This window comes from Pristiophorus japonicus, chromosome 7 (genome assembly GCF_044704955.1).
Source record: "Pristiophorus japonicus isolate sPriJap1 chromosome 7, sPriJap1.hap1, whole genome shotgun sequence".
NCBI classification, from domain to species: domain Eukaryota; kingdom Metazoa; phylum Chordata; class Chondrichthyes; family Pristiophoridae; genus Pristiophorus; species Pristiophorus japonicus.
The window spans coordinates 112,406,936-112,424,967 of NC_091983.1; the positions used below are offsets into that span (position 1 = coordinate 112,406,936).

At 45.4% G+C, this 18,032-nt stretch overlaps 1 protein-coding gene across 2 annotated transcripts in view; it reads right to left on the minus strand.

Annotated features, from left to right (window-relative positions):
- Positions 1–18,032, minus strand: part of LOC139267243 (A-kinase anchor protein 7) — a 238,466-nt gene that overhangs the window by 33,342 nt on the left and 187,092 nt on the right. The gene's annotated exons all lie outside the window — the stretch shown is intronic.

An 18,032-nucleotide genomic window follows, 5' to 3' on the forward strand; every position in this document is an offset into this window, starting at 1 on the left:
GTTGGGGATGGCATCAAACAAGAAATTAGGGATGCGTGTAATAAGGGTACAGCAGTTATTATGGGTGACTTTAATCTGCATATTTATTGGGCTAACCAAACTGGTTGCAAGACTGTGGAGGAGGGTTTCCTAGAGTGTATAAGGGATGGTTTTCTAGACCAATATGTCGAGGAACCAATGAGAGAGCAGGCCACCCTAGACTGGGTCTTGTGCAACGAGAGAGGATTAATTAGCAATCTGGTCGTGCGGGGCCCCTTGGGGAAGAGCGACCATAATATGGTAGAATTCTTCATTAAGATGGAGAATGACACTGTTAATTCTGAGACTAGGGTCCTGAACTTAAAGAAAGGAAACTTCGATGGTTTGAGGCGTGAATTGGCTAGGATAGACTGGAGAATGATACTTAAAGGGTTGACGATGGATAGGCAATGGCAGACATTTAACTATCACATGGATGAACTACAACAATTGTACATCCCTGTATGGTGGCGCAACCGTGGCTAACAAGGGAAATTAGGGAAAATGTTAAATCCAAGGAAGAGGCATATAAATTGGCCAGAAAAAGCAGCAAACCTGAGGACTGTGAGAAATTTAGAATTTAGCAGAGGAGGACAAAGGGTTTAATTAGGAGGGGGAAAATAGAGAATGAGAGTAAGTCCCTTGCAGTCAGAATCAGGTGAATTTATAATGGGGAACAAGGAAATGGCAGACCAATTGAACAAATACTTTGGTTCTGTCTTCACTAAGGAAGACACGGATAACCTCCCGAAAATACTAGAGGACTGAGGGTCTAGCGAGAAGAGGGAACTAAGGGAAATCCTTATTAGTCAGGAAATAGTGTTAGGGAAATTGAAGGGACTGAAGGCCGATAAATCCCCTGGGCCTGATAGTCTACATCCCAGAGTATTTAAGGAAGTGGCCCTGGAAATAGTAGATGCATTGGTGGTCATTTTTCAATATTCCATGTACTCTGGTTGAGTTCCTATGGATTGGAGGGTAGCTAATGTAACCCCACTTTTTTAAAAAAGGAGGGAGAGAAAACAGGGAATTATAGACCGGTTAGCCTGACATCGGTGGTGGGGGAAATGCGGGAATCAATTATTAAAGATGTAATAGCAGCGCATTTGGAAAGCAGTGACAGCATGGATTTATGAAGGGGAAATCATGCTTGACAAATCTTCTCGAGTTTTTTGAGGATGTAACTAGTAGAGTGGATAAGGGAGAACCAGTGGATGTGGTTTATTTGGACTTTCAAAAGGCTTTTGACAAGGTCCCACACAAGAGATTAGTGTGCTAAATTAAGGCACATGGTATTGGGGGTAATGTATTGACGTGGATAGAGAACTGGTTGGCAGGCAGGAAGTAGAGAGTCAAGATAAACGGGTCCATTTCAGAATGGCAGGCTGTGACTAGTGGGGTGCCGCAGGGTTCAGTGCTGAGACCCCAGCTATTTACAATATACATTAATGATTTAGACGAAGGTATTGAATGTAATATCTCCAAGTTTGCAGATGACACTAAGCTGGGTGGCAGTGCGAGCTGCGAAGAGGATGCTAAGAGGCTTCAGGGGGAATTGGACAGGTTAGGTGAATGGGCAAATGCATGGCAGATGCAGAATAATGTGGATAAGTGTGAGGTTATCCACTTTGGTGGCGAAAGCAGGAAGGCAGATTATTATCTGAATGGTGACAGATTAGTAAATGGAGAGGTGCAACGAGAGCCTGGGTGTCATGGTACATCAGTCATTGAAGAAAGGCATGCAGGTACAGCAGGCAGTAAAGAAAGCAAATGGCATGCTGGCCTTCATAGCGAGGGGATTTGAATATAGGAGCAGGGAGGTCTTACTGGAGTTGTACAGGGCCTTGGTGAGACCACACCTTGAGTATTGTGTGCAGTTTTGGTCTCCTAATCTGAGGAAGGACATTCTTCCTATTGAGGGAGTGCCCAGCGAAGGTTCACCAGACTGATTCCTGGGATGGCAGGACTGACATATGAAGAAAGACTGCATCGACTAGGCTTATATTCACTGGAGTTTAGAAGAATGAGAGGGGATCTCATAGAAATATATAAAATTCTGACAGGATTGGACAGGTTAGATGCAGGAAGAATGTTGCCGATATTGAGGAAGTCCATAACCAGGGGGTCACAGTCTAAGGGGTAAGCCATTTAGGACCGAGATGAGGAGAAACTTCTTCACTCGGAGAATTGTGAACCTGTGGAATTCTCTACCACAGAAAGTTGTTGAGGCCAGTTTGTTAGATATATTCAAAAGGGAGTTAGATGTGGCCCTTACGGCTAAAGGAATCAAGGGGTATGGAGAGAAAGCAGGAATGGGGTACTGAAGTTGCATGATCAGCCATGATCATATTGAATGGTGGTGCAGGCTCGAAGGGCCGAATGGCCTACTTCCGCACCTACTTTCTATGTTTCTATGTTCCTAGTGTAATTACATGCCACAGCCTATGTTCAAGGCTGAGTGTTAACTTTTTTAAAGCAGTTCGTCAGCTTTTGCTTGCTCTCCAGGTTGGCATCAATAGGCTTATTTTCATATCTGCAGAATTGTAGAAGGTTGAGCTAGTCAGGGTAATCAAGGAGCTCAGAATGAAGAGGCTCCTGCTTACCCTGAGGAAAAACAATGGCCCAGAAATTGTAGTCGGAGGCTTCCCGCGGGCGGATGCCTCTGACCTGAAAAATGTCTATGTATTTACCTGGTGGTCCCAGAGGTATGGAGACTTGTGGTCCTGGTCTTCTATGCGAAGGCCTGTGTAGAGGCCCATGTATCCCAGGCACATAAGCGCTCTGTATGCGGCCCTGGGATCAGGTGGGCCAACCCAACCAATCATACTTATATACGGAACTCACCATAAGTATGAATGGGAATACCCCCAAAACACACAAGCACTTAAAATAACTGTTTTTAAAAACATTACGTATTTAAAATTAATCAAAATGGGATTTAATTAATTATTTAAAACAAAATTAAAAAATTTTGAAAAATAAATTTACATATTTTAAAGGGTCTAAAAATAAACTTACCTTATAGGATTATAAATGTTTAAATTATTGAAAAAATGTATTTTTCTGTCCTTTAAAAGTCTTACGCTGATAAAAGCAGGCCTTACAACTGCTGTTATTAGTCATAAGAATTTCAAGGGCATTCGCTGGGTAGAAGTTGGGCAAATAGCCCAACTCTCTGCCCGCGGAGGCCCTTTATCTTCAGAAGCATGTGATCTGTCAAGAGGATTCTGGACAGATTGCAAGTTCCGGGTTTAGGCGCATGCGCTTTGCGTACGTAAACCCAGAACTTGCGGGGCCCCTACAGGTGCGGGCGCACCTCGCATGCGCCCGTAGGGACCGCAAATTCAGGGCCATTGTGTTTATACTAGAACCCAGTTTTCCCCCATTGCTGATGTTTTGGAGAAAACACTTTATTTTTCCTCAGGGTAAGCAGGGCCTCTTCATTCTGAGCTCCCTGATTATTCCGCTGAAAGTCAGTACATAGGACTTACTATAAATAACAGAAGCTGAAATCTTTCCCTTTAACAAGAAAGAGTGGACTCCTGATTCACCAGAAGTCCAAGGAGTAAAATTAAAATTTTTCCATTGTCTTTTCAAAAGAAGTTAGTGATGGGGCTGCATGATTTTCACTATTAGACCAGTGAATGGGTTATGAATTAATAAAATGTCAACCCTTCTATCAGATACAAGGAATATTGCTTCTGTAAAAGTAAATTGTTTAGCCCTGATCGAGCCCTAATGTTATCAAACCAGCTGAGTCCTCTCAGTCTTACTCTTTGTACATAAAAATATTTTTGATTACTACTCATCGGTCATTTCACTTAACATGTCCAAACCATCTTAGTCCTTTCAGTGGCTTGACTCATTTCTGTTTTGCTCAGTCCAAGTTTCTTTCATATTGTGTCATTTCTAATGCATAAGGCCTATAAATGCCTAGAGTACAAGTCAAAGTAATCCATTCCTACCATTTAACAATTTAAGTAGGCTATTGACGAAAAGCTGGGTGTTTACCTATTGATCCATGGGCCGCATCCAGCTTTCTTCTGTAACAACCCTAACCTCATTTAAATAATCTGCTGCAGACTCTCGCCCAACAGCTGGCCAGATTGATAGCCTGGCCGGCGGACAGGAGCAAGAACAAACAAGCACCTGGAGGCTGTAGCCGGGGTACCGTAGGGACAGGCCCCAGCAGTTATTGGGGGTATAACTTGGGGCCATTATAGGGAGGGGCAGGAAAGAGTGGTTCAGAGATCAGGGCCGCAATTGGGAAGGGTTTGGAGGCTGAGAAGTCGGGGCTGTGATCGTGGAGGTAGGAGGACGGTCTTGCCATCATCAAGGGGGGTGGAGGTACAAGGGAGGCCCCAGGCTACCTGGTGAGACCTGGAGGAGCACTCCTGCCCAGGATCCAGCTCATGGCAGGCTATGCCTGACAGGGGAGCTGACACTGCCGCTGCCACCACCCAGGCTTCAGCGTGATATTGCAAATCGGGTCTTGATGACATAATCGGACCTTATCTGCATATTAAAATCAGGACCCTGCTTCCTTCCTGAGCGTGTCCTGCTCGTCTGCTCAAAACAGCAGATTAATATGTGGACATGGCAGGAAGGAAGTGGGATTGGTGGGGTTAAGTGACTCCTGTTATTTTAACTGCCCCCCCCGCCTATTTACACCAGGCGGAGGCTGTAAAAATCAGGACCTATGTTTCTGCAAACCCAAATTATTTGAAGAAATAATGACTAACAGCATCCAGAAAATGAAAGTAACATTGCTAGTCCCCAGCTCATACATTAAGCTATGCACTGCTTCCTTTGCCTGGAGTTTCCTCAGCATTTGCGCCTAGATACACTTGTAATTTAGGCACAAACCAATTATGTGGCTTATAAGATCACATAACTTTGGGCGTAAATGAGTTACGTAGATGAGCATGAATTGTAAGACACCCAAGTCTCTTTGATATTTTACACCAATTCATCAAACCTTTCATCTAAACTAATCATAGCCTACAAAACTGGTATGCCCCAAACTCTCAAATGTGAGTATCCACCAATTGTACTTGTTTAATGGGTCTCTCAACATTGCAACCAGATTTTCAAGCACAGCAGAAAACAAAGTAATTTTCTCTCCTTTAATTGCAACTTTTGAGCATTGTTTTTTTAAATATATCCTCACGGAGTCCTGCACTGTATATTGTTATGGCATATGTCACTGTAAAAATGAAAAAGGATCCCTGGTCGCAGGTCCTTTAACATGCTGTGCCTGATGTGCATGAATGATGGTTAAATGAGTTGAAACTTCAATTTTAAGACTGGAAGGAGAAATATATTGGTGTGGGTTCAGCATTTCCTTGGGCCCAATTGTTTATGCTGAGTTCTGCCCATTTATACCCATTTTAAGTCCCGGAATATTCTAATGAGATTGGGAGGATACTTCGGTGTAAGTTGACATTGATGAAATGGGAGCAACTTCAGGCGCAACCTCTGGGTTGCACCCAAGCTGGAAACTCCAGGCCAACCCCATCTGCCAAGGTGATGGTTGTGACTCTACAAATGGCCTCATATCCCCTTGGTTATAGAAAGAAAAATTGATGAGGATTCCTCCTGCTGATTGCTATGCAGTGACCTCGACTGGAAGTGTGCATGTTGAGTCAGGCTAAGATAGTGCTTGGATGCGATGATCCCTCCTTCAACTGATTAGCTTGCTGATACTGTCAGGGCTTATCTGAGAATAAGGGTTCAATGACCTGAAAGTGGGAAACACTCTTTTTGTCTCTGTTTGTCTGTTTCTTTCTCTCTCTCTCTTTGTCTGCCTTTATAAGGTGTCAGCCTTGGCTCAGTTAGTAGCACTCTCGCCTCTGAGTCAGAAGGTCATGGTATTACTCCACAGACTTGAGCACATAATCCATGGTGGCACTTCAGTGTTGTTGAGAAGGTGTGCAGGTTTGTCGAATGTGTTGTCTTTCAGATGAAACAAGGCCCTATCTGCCCCTTCAGGTTGATGTAAAAGATCCCATTGCACAATTTGAAGAAGAGCAGGGGCATTCCCCCCTGTCCTGGCCAAAATTTATCCTTCAGCCAACATCACTGGATTATTCTAGTCACTTATCTCATTGCTGTTTGTGGGACCTTACTGTGCGCAAATTGGCTGCCATGTTTCATGTGTCATACACGCAGTTGGAAAAATGCTAAAACTTACCTTGGAATGCAGTTTTACTTCATAACGTTGTAGAGGGAATTTTCTAACTTTCCATTCCTGGTGGGGAAGTTTGCCCACCATGAGCACTTATCAGAAATTCTGGCACACTCTGCCTGATTTTCTAAACCTAATGATTCTCCATTTTCTTTTGTATGCAAAAGTTCAGCTGCTTGGCTGCCTTTTGTGCCTCCCAGCCATTAGTTCCGTTGGCCTGGCTTCTTAAACACATTTTCCATGGGTAGAGAGTTTATTCAAAGTAAGGACAGGGTACTGTATCTTAAAATCCAACTCTTTCTTCATTATGGCAACACTCTTCCTGCTGGTTAAAGAGGAAATTAACGCAATAGTAAGGAAGGACATTAGCTTGGATTATGTGGAATCTGTATGGGTGGAGCAGCGGAATACCAAAGGGCAGAAAACACGAGTGGGAGTTGTGTACAGACCACCAATCAGTAGAAGTAAGGTTGGGGACTGCATCAAAAAAGAAATTAGGGATGCGTGCAATAAAGGTTCAGCAGTTATCATGGGCGACTTTAATCTACATATAGATTGGGCGAACCAAACTGGAAGCAATACGATGTAGGAGGATTTCCTTGAGTGTATTAGGGATGGTTTTCTGGACCAATATGTTGAGGAACCAACTAGGGAGCTGGCCATCCTAGACTGGGTGATGTGTAATGAGAAAGGACTAATTAGCAATCTTGTTGTGCAAGGCCTCTTGGGGAAGAGTGACCATAATATGGTAGAATTCTTTATTAAGATGGAGTTAATTCAGAGACTGGGGTTCTGAACTTAAAGAAAGGTAACTTCGATGGTATGAGACGTGAATTGGCTAGAATAGACTGGCAAATGATACTTAGACGGTTGATGATGGATAGGCAATGGTAACATTTAAAGATCACATGGATGAACTTCAACAATTGTACATCCCTGTCTGGAGTAAAAATAAAACGGGGAAGGTGGCTCAACTGTGGCTAACAAGGGAAATTAAGGATAGTGTTAAATCCAAGGAAGAGGCATATAAATTGGCCAGAAAAAGCAGCAAACCTGAGGACTGGGAGAAATTTAGAATTCAGCAGAGGAGGACAAAGGGTCTAATTAGGAGGGGGAAAATAGAGTATGAGAGGAAACTTGCCGGGAAAATAAAAACTGACTGAAAAAGCTTCTATAGATATGTGAAGAGAAAAAGATTAGTGAAGACAATCACTAGGTCCCTTGCAGTCGGATTCAGGTGAATTTATAATGGAGAACAAAGAAATGGCAGAGCAGTTGAATAAATGCTTTGGTTCTGACTTCACGAAAGAAGACACAAATAACCTTCCGGAAGTACTAGGGGATCAAGGGTCTAGTGAGAAGGAGGAACTGAAGGATATCCTTATTAGGCAGGAAACTGTGTTAGGGAAATTGATGGGATTGAAGGCCAATAAATCCCCGGGGCCTGATAGTCTGCATCCCAGAGTACTTAAGCAAGTGGCCCTAGAAATAGTGGATGCATTGGTGATCATTTTCCAACAGTCTATCGACTTTGGATCAGTTCTGGCTCTGTTGCACAGGAGGGCAGGAAAAAGAGTGGGCGAGCGATAGTGATAGGGGATTCAATTGTAAGGGGAATAGATAGGCGTTTCTGCGGCCGCAACCGAGACTCCAGGATGGTATGTTGCCTCCCTGGTGCAAGGGTCAAGGATGTCTCGGAGCGGGTGCAGGACATTCTAAAAAGGGAGGGAGAACAGCCAGTTGTCGTGGTGCACGTTGGTACCAATGACATAGGTAAAAAAAGGGATGAGTTCCTACGAAATGAATTTAAGTAGCTAGGAGCTAAATTAAAAAGTAGGACCTCAAAAGTAGTAATCTCGGGATTGCTACCAGTGCCACGTGCTAGTCAGAGTAGGAATCGCAGGATAGCCCAGATGAATACGTGGCTTGAGCAATGGTGCAGCAGGGAGGGATTCAAATTCCTGGGGCATTGGAACCGGTTCTGGAGGAGGTGGGACCAGTACAATCCGGACGGTCTGCACCTGGGCAGAATCGGAACCAATGTCCTCGGGGGAGTGTTTGCTAGTGCTGTTGGGGAGGAGTTAAACTAATATGGCAGGGGGATGGGAACCAATGCAGGGAGATAGAGGGAAACAAAAAGGAGGCAAAAACAAAAGACAGAAAGGAGATGAGGAAAAGTGGAGGGCAGAGAAACCCAAGGCAAAGAACAAAAAGGGCCATTGTACAGCAAAATTCTAAAAGGACAGAGGGTGTTAAAAAAACAAGCCTAAAGGCTTTGTGTCTTAATGCAAGGAGTATCCGCAATAAGGTGGATGAATTAACTGTGCAAATAGATGTTAACAAATATGATGTGATTGGGATTACGGAGACGTGGCTCCAGGATGAGCAGGGCTGGGAACTCAACATCCAGGGGTATTCAACATTCAGGAAGGATAGAATAAAAGGAAAAGGAGGTGGGGTAGCATTGCTGGTTAAGGAGGAGATTAAGGCAATAGTTAGGAAGGACATTAGCTTGGATGATGTGGAATCTATATGGGTAGAGCTGCAGAACACCAAAGGGCAAAAAACGTTAGTGGGAGTTGTGTACAGACCTCCAAACAGTAGTAGTGATGTTGGGGAGGGCATCAAACAGGAAATTAGGGGTGCGTGCAATAAAGGTGCAGCAGTTATAATGGGTGACTTTAATATGCACATGGATTGGGCTAACCAAACTGGAAGCAATACGGTGGAGGAGGATTTTCTGGAGTGCATAAGGGATGGTTTTTTTAGACCAATATGTCGAGGAACCAACTAGGGGGGAGGCCATCTTAGACTGGGTGTTATGTAATGAGAAAGGATTAATTAGCAATCTCGTTGTGCGAGGCCCCTTGGGGAAGAGTGACCATAATATGGTGGAATTCTGCATTAGGATGGAGAATGAAACAGTTAATTCAGAGACCATGGTCCAGAACTTAAAGAAGGCTAACTTTGAAGGTATGAGGCGTGAATTGGCTGAGATGGATTGGCGAATGATACTTAAGGGGTTGACTGTGGATGGGCAATGGCAGACATTTAGAGACCGCATGGATGAACTACAACAATTGTACATTCCTGTCTGGCATAGAAATAAAAAAGGGAAGGTGGCTCAACCGTGGCTATCAAGGGAAATCAGGGATAGTATTAAAGCCAAGGAAGTGGCATACAAATTGGCCAGAAATAGCAGCGAACCTGGGGACTGGGAGAAATTTAGAACTCAGCAGAGGAGGACAAAGGGTTTGATTAGGGCAGGGAAAATGGAGTATGAGAAGAAGCTTGCAGGGAACATTAAGACGGATTGCAAAAGTTTCTATAGATATGTAAAGAGAAAAAGGTTAGTAAAGACAAACGTAGGTCCCCTGCAGTCAGAATCAGGGGAAGTCATAACGGGGAACAAAGAAATGGCGGACCAATTGAACAAGTACTTTGGTTCGGTATTCACGAAGGAGGACACGAACAACCTTCCGGTTATAAAAGGGGTCGGGGGGTCTAGTAAGGAGGAGGAACTGAGGGAAATCCTTATTAGCCGGGAAATTGTGTTGGGGAAATTGATGGGATTGAAGGCCGATAAATCCCCAGGGCCTGATGGACTGCATCCCAGAGTACTTAAGGAGGTGGCCTTGGAAATAGTGGATGCGTTGACAGTCATTTTCCAACATTCCATTGACTCTGGATCAGTTCCTATGGAGTGGAGGGTAGCCAATGTAACCCCACTTTTTAAAAAAGGAGGGAGAGAGAAAACAGGGAATTATAGACCGGTCAGCCTGACATCGGTAGTGGGTAAAATGATGGAATCAATTATTAAGGATGTCATAGCAGTGCATTTGGAAAGAGGTGACATGATAGGTCCAAGTCAGCATGGATTTGTGAAAGGGAAATCATGCTTGACAAATCTTCTGGAATTTTTTGAGGATGTTTCCAGTAGAGTGGATAAGGGAGAACCAGTTGATGTGGTATATTTGGACTTTCAGAAGGCGTTCGACAAGGTCCCACACAAGAGATTGATGTGCAAAGTTAGAGCACATGGGATTGGGGGTAGTGTACTGACATGGATTGAGAACTGGTTGTCAGACAGGAAGCAAAGAGTAGGAGTAAATGGGTACTTTTCAGAATGGCAGGCAGTGACTAGTGGGGTACCGCAAGGTTCTGTGCTGGGGCCCCAGCTGTTTACACTGTACATTAATGATTTAGATGAGGGGATTAAATGTAGTATCTCCAAATTTGCGGATGACACTAAGTTGGGTGGCAGTGTGAGCTGCGAGGAGGATGCTGTGAGGCTGCAGAGCGACTTGGATAGGCTAGGTGAGTGGGCAAATGCATGGCAGATGAAGTATAATGTGGATAAATGTGAGGTTATCCACTTTGGTGGTAAAAACAGAGAGACAGACTATTATCTGAATGGTGACAGATTAGGAAAAGGGGAGGTGCAAAGAGACCTGGGTGTCATGGTACATCAGTCATTGAAGGTTGGCATGCAGGTGCAGCAGGCGGTTAAGAAAGCAAATGGCATGTTGGCCTTCATAGCAAGGGGATTTGAGTACAGGGGCAGGGAGGTGTTGCTACAGTTGTACAGGGCATTGGTGAGGCCACACCTGGAGTATTGTGTACAGTTTTGGTCTCCTAACCTGAGGAAGGACATTCTTGCTATTGAGGGAGTGCAGCGAAGGTTCACCAGACTGATTCCCGGGATGGCGGGACTGACCTATCAAGAAAGACTGGATCAACTGGGCTTGTATTCACTGGAGTTCAGAAGAATGAGAGGGGACCTCATAGAAACATATAAAATTCTGACGGGGTTAGACAGGTTAGATGCAGGAAGAATGTTCCCAATGTTGGGGAAGTCCAGAACCAGGGGTCACAGTCTAAGGATAAGGGGTAAGCCATTTAGGACCGAGATGCGGAGGAACTTCTTCACCCAGAGAGTGGTGAACCTGTGGAATTCTCTACCACAGAAAGTTGTTGAGGCCAATTCACTAAATATATTCAAAAAGGAGTTAGATGAGGTCCTTACTGCTAGGGGGATCAAGGGGTATGGCAAGAAAGCAGGAATGGGGTACTGAAGTTGAATGTTCAGCCATGAACTCATTGAATGGCGGTGCAGGCTAGAAGGGCCGAATGGCCTACTCCTGCACCTATTTTCTATGTTTCTATGTTCCTATGGAACAGAGGATAGCTAATGTAAAACCACTTTTTTAAAAAGGAGGGAGAGATAAAACAAGTTATTATAGACCGGTTAGCCTGATATCAGTAGTGGGGAAATGTTGGAATCAATTATTAAAGATGAAATAACAGTGCATTTGGAAAGCAGTGACAGGATCGGTCCAAGTCAACATGGATTTATGAAAGGGAAATCATGCTTGACAAATCTTTTGGAATTTTTTGAGGATGTAACTAGTAGAGTGGACAAGGTGTATTTGGACTTTCAAAAGGCTTTTGACAAGGTCCCACACAAGAGAGTGGGTGTGCAAAATTAAAGCACATGGTACTGGGGGTAATGTACTGACGTGGATAGAGAACGGGTTGGCAGACAGGAAGCAGAGTCGGGATAAATGGGTCCTTTTCAGAATGGCAGGCAATGACGACTAGTGGGGTGCCACAGGGCTCAGTGCTGGGACCCCAGCTATTTACAATATACATTAATGATTTAGATGAAGGAAATGAGTGTAATATCTCCAAGTTTGCAGATGGCACTAAGCTGGGTGGTGCTGTGAGCTGCGAGGAGGATGCCAAGAGGCTGCAGGATGACTTGGACAGGTTAGGTGAGTGGGAAAATGCATGGCAGATGCAGTATAATGTGGATAAATGTGAGGTTATCCACTTTGGTGGCAAAAACACGAAGGCAGAATATTATCTGAATGGCGGCAGATTAGGAAAAGGGGAGGTGCAACGAGACCTGGGTGTCATGGTACATCAGTCATTGAAAGTTGGCATGCAGGTTCAGCAGGCAGTGAAGAAGGCAAATGGTATGTTGGCCTTCATAGCTAGGGGATTTGAGTATAGGAGCAGGGAGGTCTTACTGCAGTTGTGCAGGGCTTTGCTGAGGCCTCACCTGGAATAATGTGTTCAGTTTTGGTCTCCTAATCTGAGGAAGAACATTCTTGCTATTGAGGGAGTGCAGCAAAGGTTTACCAGACTGATTCCCGGGATGGCTGGTCTGACATATGAGGAGAGACTGGATCGACTGGGCCTTTATTCACTGGAGTTTAGAAGGATGAGAGGGGATCTCATAGAAATATATAAAATTCTGACGGGACTGGACAGGTTAGATGCAGGAAGAATGTTGCCGATGTTGGGGAAGTCCAGAACCAGGGAACACAGTCTAAGGATAAGGGGTAAGCCATTTAGGACTGAGATGAAGAGAAACTTCTTTACTCAGAGAGTTGTTAACCTGTGGAATTCTCTACCGCAGAGAGTTGTTGATGCCAGTTCATTGGATATATTCAAGAGGGAGTTAGATGTGGCTCTTATGGCTAAAGGGATCAAGGGGTATGGAGGGAAAGCAGGAAAGGGGTACTGAGGTGAAAGATCAGCCATGATCTTATTGAATGGTGGTGCAGGCTCGAAGGGCCGAATGGCCTACTCCTGCACCTATTTTCTATGTTTCTATGCTCAGCTCCCTCCCTCATTCCAAGTTTGATCCTAAGAGACTGCTGAATTACGTACCTTCTTCCGCTTTGACCCGTGAGCCTTACAACACTCCGTCCAAATCTCATATTTTGGCTTTGGAGCCCACCTTCATTCCTCCCAAACTCAGATTCTAGTCCTTTTCAGCCTCAAGGCCCTTCTGTTTTCATCACAGACTCTTGCACCTGCCGAGCCCCATGCATCAAGTATCTGTCTCACCCATTCTTGTTGCAGTTCCACGCAGTGATTACCAGATAAGTTACCCCCAAGCTATACCCCCAATAACTTATGTTCTTATGTATACTTCTGCACCATGGGATGTTTTCCATTGAAGTGGGTGGAATTGAAAATCGGCTGTGTGTATAACGGGCAGCTGATCCATTCCACTCCCTACTGAAGCTGAATTTCATTACCCTTTTGAGTGTGTTGAAAGGAACATTTTATACAGTGTGAGACATATAAAAGAGAGGAGACAGAGGAAAGGACAATGTAAATAGAGATATGATCTGCAGGAGTAGACATTTTATTGTTTCTGCCTTATAATATTCAGTGATCGGAACTTAGCCAAATACATCATTTTGCAAATAAAAATCAATAGAAAATAAATTCTGCACAATTCATAATGCAAATAATTAAAACCCACCATTTCTGCATCCTCGGGTTAAAGCTGGTGGATCACCTATGTGACGTCTGTTGGTCTGTTACCAATAATTTTCAGTATAAAGGGGCAATTTAATTGTGAAATGTTATATTAAAAAGTGCTGAAGATCTACTCAACAGACTGATGCCACTGTTAAGGAATTTATTTCTTCTCTGTGGGACCTTGCACTTTAAAATCTTTGGCAATTACTCAAAACCGCAGCCTTGAAATTCTAATAATAACCAATTGCATATGGTTCATATAGAGTAGCCTGTGTTTTTATTGCTTGTTCTAACACAATAAAGAACCCATGTTATGGCACAAACTCTTGCTGATTCATGGGTATTCTGTATTGGGCAAACATTCCAAAGCTGGTGAATTACTTGTACATAGAATCTAGCGATTTACAATGGACTCTATCAGAAACTGATTTTTTATAAAACAGGAAGATGAAAAAACTGCTCTACTCACCTGTGGATGTGAGGTCAACTTTCAGATGTATGTTTCGGGTTTTAGTGATTTAGCCCGTTTTCAGGCGATAATTGCGGCGCAAATTTTTTTTTACTGCTGGGTTAATGTTACTGTTAGAGCTTGCAAAATTCGGCAGTCAAGATCGTTAGTGATAGCGCTAAATCCGTCGGTGCACAACTAAATTTGTGATAGAGCCGAAATTTGCAAGCGGAAATAAAATCAGACGTTTTGCGAATATTTTATTTTGCAATTTTTCTCCTTCTGGTCAGTTGTCAGAGAGCGCCTGCGCATGCACAGTACACAAGGGCTGAATCAGCTATTTTTACATTTCATTCACGATGGAACGAGATGGAAACAGGCAGTTCAGCAGTGAGGCAAATGAGGCCTTGTCACTGCTGTTGAAAGGAGATGGGAAGAATTAAACAGGAGAGGTGCAAGTAGACCACCTTCCCCCAGCGGATTTTCATAGAATTTGGAGCAGCATACCTGAGGAGGTCTCCTGTATTGACACCATCCGAAGGACCCACACGCAGTGCCGCAAGAGGTTTAATGACCTTTGCAGGGTCGTTAGAGTAATACTTTTACTGATACACTCCTTCATTACTTAAATTATAAATCTGACACACTATTTGTCCTCATGCTGTTGGTATAGGTAGGCTTAGTGTTGCACCTTATTTGCCATGAATGATTTTTACACATTATTATGATTGCTTTCTGAGATCTTAAAATATGTTTCTGCACTTCGATGTCTTCCTCATGAACCATGTGCAACTTCCAGGGCCATTAAACAGAGGACTGCATTAAATGCACACAGTATGGTATAAGTGCTTTGGTGGCTATCTGTGTGTGCCACAAGAGCAGATGGGCCCTCTGGTAGCCATTCCCATTGTCAACTTTGCAGGGAAAGATGTCCCACAACCGCCGAGGCGGAGTGGCTGGTCTGATCGGTGCCTCAGGGACAGCAACTGCCCATGAGGGTGCTAACCTCCTGTTCGATAGTAAGGGTAAGTCCTGCACACTTCCCGGGCTGGGTTGAGGCAATGTGATGTAGTGTCTGTGGACTAGGGTTGGGGCAATGTGATATAGTGTCTGTGGACTTGGGTTGGGGCAATGTGATGTAGTGTCTGTGGACTAGGGTTGGGGCAATGTGATGTAGTGTCTGTGGACTCGGGTTGGGGCAATGTGATGTAGTGTCTGTGGACTCGGGTTGGGGCAATGTGATGTAGTGTCTGTGGACTCGGGTTGGGACAATGTGATGCAGTGTCTCTGGGCTACATATAACGGAGTAGTGGCGATCCTTCAAATGAGTCTGTGCTATGTGACCTGACTCATGGCACCCTGCCCCCTCCCCTGCTGCTACCCACTGGTCTGTTGTTTTCTATTTCCAGATGAGGACTCGCATGAGGCAACTCTTCCAATGGAAGCCTCCAGCTCAGGCTGCGGGTGGGTTGGGGGGCGAGGACGATGAGGATGAGGAACTTGGAGAGGAGCGGACGTAGCAGCCTACTCCGGGGGTTGGGGGGAGGGATGGGGGGACGATGCACTTGACACCTCTTTTTCCTCTGGAAAGCATCTTGTCCGAGGATGAAACATTCTTGGGCTTTCATCCATCCGAGGCCCTGAGTACTAGTGACGTGCAGCAACGCACTCCCAGGGTTGAATCCCATATACTGTCTCTCCGGAGGGTGAGTCCGCAAAGCCGACAGACAGGCGACCGTACATCTAGACATGGTGGGACTGTCCAGGGAGAGCGTCCAGCTCACCCGACAGCTCTTGGAGATATTGGGTAGGACTTCCGCAAGCATTGCGGCATTACCTGCGAACGTGACGGAGTTCGGGTCACAGATTGTCCGTGTGAGCCGCGAAACCTGCGAGGCTGTCAATGCCCACACGCAATTGATGGCCTCCATCTGTGATACTGCAGTCCCCAGTGTCACACCCAGACCCACATCACCTGTGAGTGGCGACACCGAGCAAGAGGCTCACCACTCAGAAGCCGGGCCTTCCATACCCCGAGCTTCTCCAGTAGATCCATACGTGGCATCTCCATTATATCTCCCCCCAATACAGCAGGACTCTGGCCGCCTTGCTGCACGAACGCTTGGTGCCAACTTGGGTAGGGTCATGATGCGAGGGAGGGGTTGCGAGGGAGGGGGTTAGGGTAGGAGGGCAGGGCCGGAGGTAAAAGACGTTCAGTGCAGGGGTTGTTGTTTCGTTGTCGATTTCTTGTTGTTTTGTTGTTATTTTATAAAAGTTTTCAGAGTTTACAAATTCTGTTCAAGTTCAAATTTGATTTAAGTTTCAAAATTATGGTTAACAAGTTTACAATGTTTATTAAATTCTTTTGTTCACCTTAACCATTTCTGTGTCGTGTTTCATTTGCAGTACAAGAGTGGGAATAGCCAAAATGGTGGGATAGAGTGACCAGGCAATGGTCAAATGTGCCAGTCACTCTTCAAGCAAAGCGGTGAATTATGAGCTGCTGACGTAAGGCTTTTGCAGTGGCGAAAGCTGCACAAGGTCTCCCCTGTAGTTGTGGTGGTGGGGGTGGTGGTGACATTGGTTCATCGCCAGGCTCCTCGTCCTTGTCCTCCTTGTCCTCCTCCCCTCTCTTCTGAGGTGGTCCTGCAGTCCCCAGTGGCAAATCCTGTCGCCTCATAATGGCTAAGTTGTGTAGCATGCAGCACACCACAATGAATTCAAAGATCTGCTGAGGGGAGTATTGCAGGCAGCCTCCAGAGTGGTCCAGGCATCGGAAGCAATGCTTGAGCACTCCAATTGTCTGTTCGGCGATGTTGCGTGTGGCTATATGGCTCTCATTATAGCGATGCTGGGCTTATGTCTGAGGGTTCCGGAGGTGGGGTCATGAGCCAGATAGCGAGGTCGTAACCCTTGTCCTCCAGCATCCAGCTCTGGCCTTGTGATTGACGTTTGAACAGGCATGAGACAACACTGCTCTCGTGCAAGATGAATGCATCATGGATGCTCTCTGGATATTGGGCATTGACTGCCATGATGTGTTGAGTATGGTCGCAGACGATCAGTACGTTCATGGAGTGGAATCCCTTTTGGTTTCGGTAAACCTCTGGATTGAATAAAGATGCTCGTAGGGCAATGTGCGTAGTCACTGGTACTCTGAACCTTGGGGACGCCAGCAAATCGTCCAAAACCTACAGCCCTCTCATTCTGTACTTTCTTGGTCATTGGGAAGTTTATGAAGTCCATCCTGTGTGCATACAATGCAGTAGTCATCTGACGAATGCAGCAATGTGTAGCGTGCTGCGAGATGGAGCATATGTCCCCCGCTGATGCCTAAAAGGAGCCGGCGGCATAGAAGGCAAGTGCTGCAGTCACCTTCACCTCGACGGGCAGTGCAGTCTTGTTGCTGCTGGTAGAGTGTAGGTCTGCCTTTATGAGCTGGCATATCTCTGTGACCACCTCGGTTCGGAAGCGCAGCCTTTTAATGCACTGTGCCTCAGCGAGCTGCAGGTATGAGTGCTGTTGCCTGTAAACTCGTGGGGGGTAAGGCCTTCTCCCCTTACGTCTGCAACCTCTTCGATTATGCTCAAAATGATCATCAACAAGTCTTCTTTCAGCATCGACCAGGATATAGTCGATGTATTCACCGAGGCGTATGAAAGCATGGGCCTCACGCTTAACAGCCGTAAGACAAAGGTTCTCCACTAGTCTGTCCTCGCCGCACAGCACTGCCCCCCCCCCCGGTCACCAAGAGTCACGGCGCAGCCCTCGACAACGTGGACCACTTCCCATACCTCGGGAGACTCTTGTCAACAAAGGCAGACATTGATGCGGAGATTCAACATCACCAGTGCGCCAGTGCAGCCTTCAGCCGCCTGAGGAAGAGAGTGTTCGAAGACCAGGCCCTCAAACCTATCACCAAGCTCATGGTCGACAGGGCTGTAGTAATACCCGTCCTCCTGTATGGATCAGAGGCATGGACGATGTACAAAAGATACATCAAGTCGCTGGAGATATATCACCAACGATGTCTCCGCAAGATTCTGCAAAACACCTGGGAGGACAAACGCACTAACATCAGTGTCCTCGCCCAGGCTA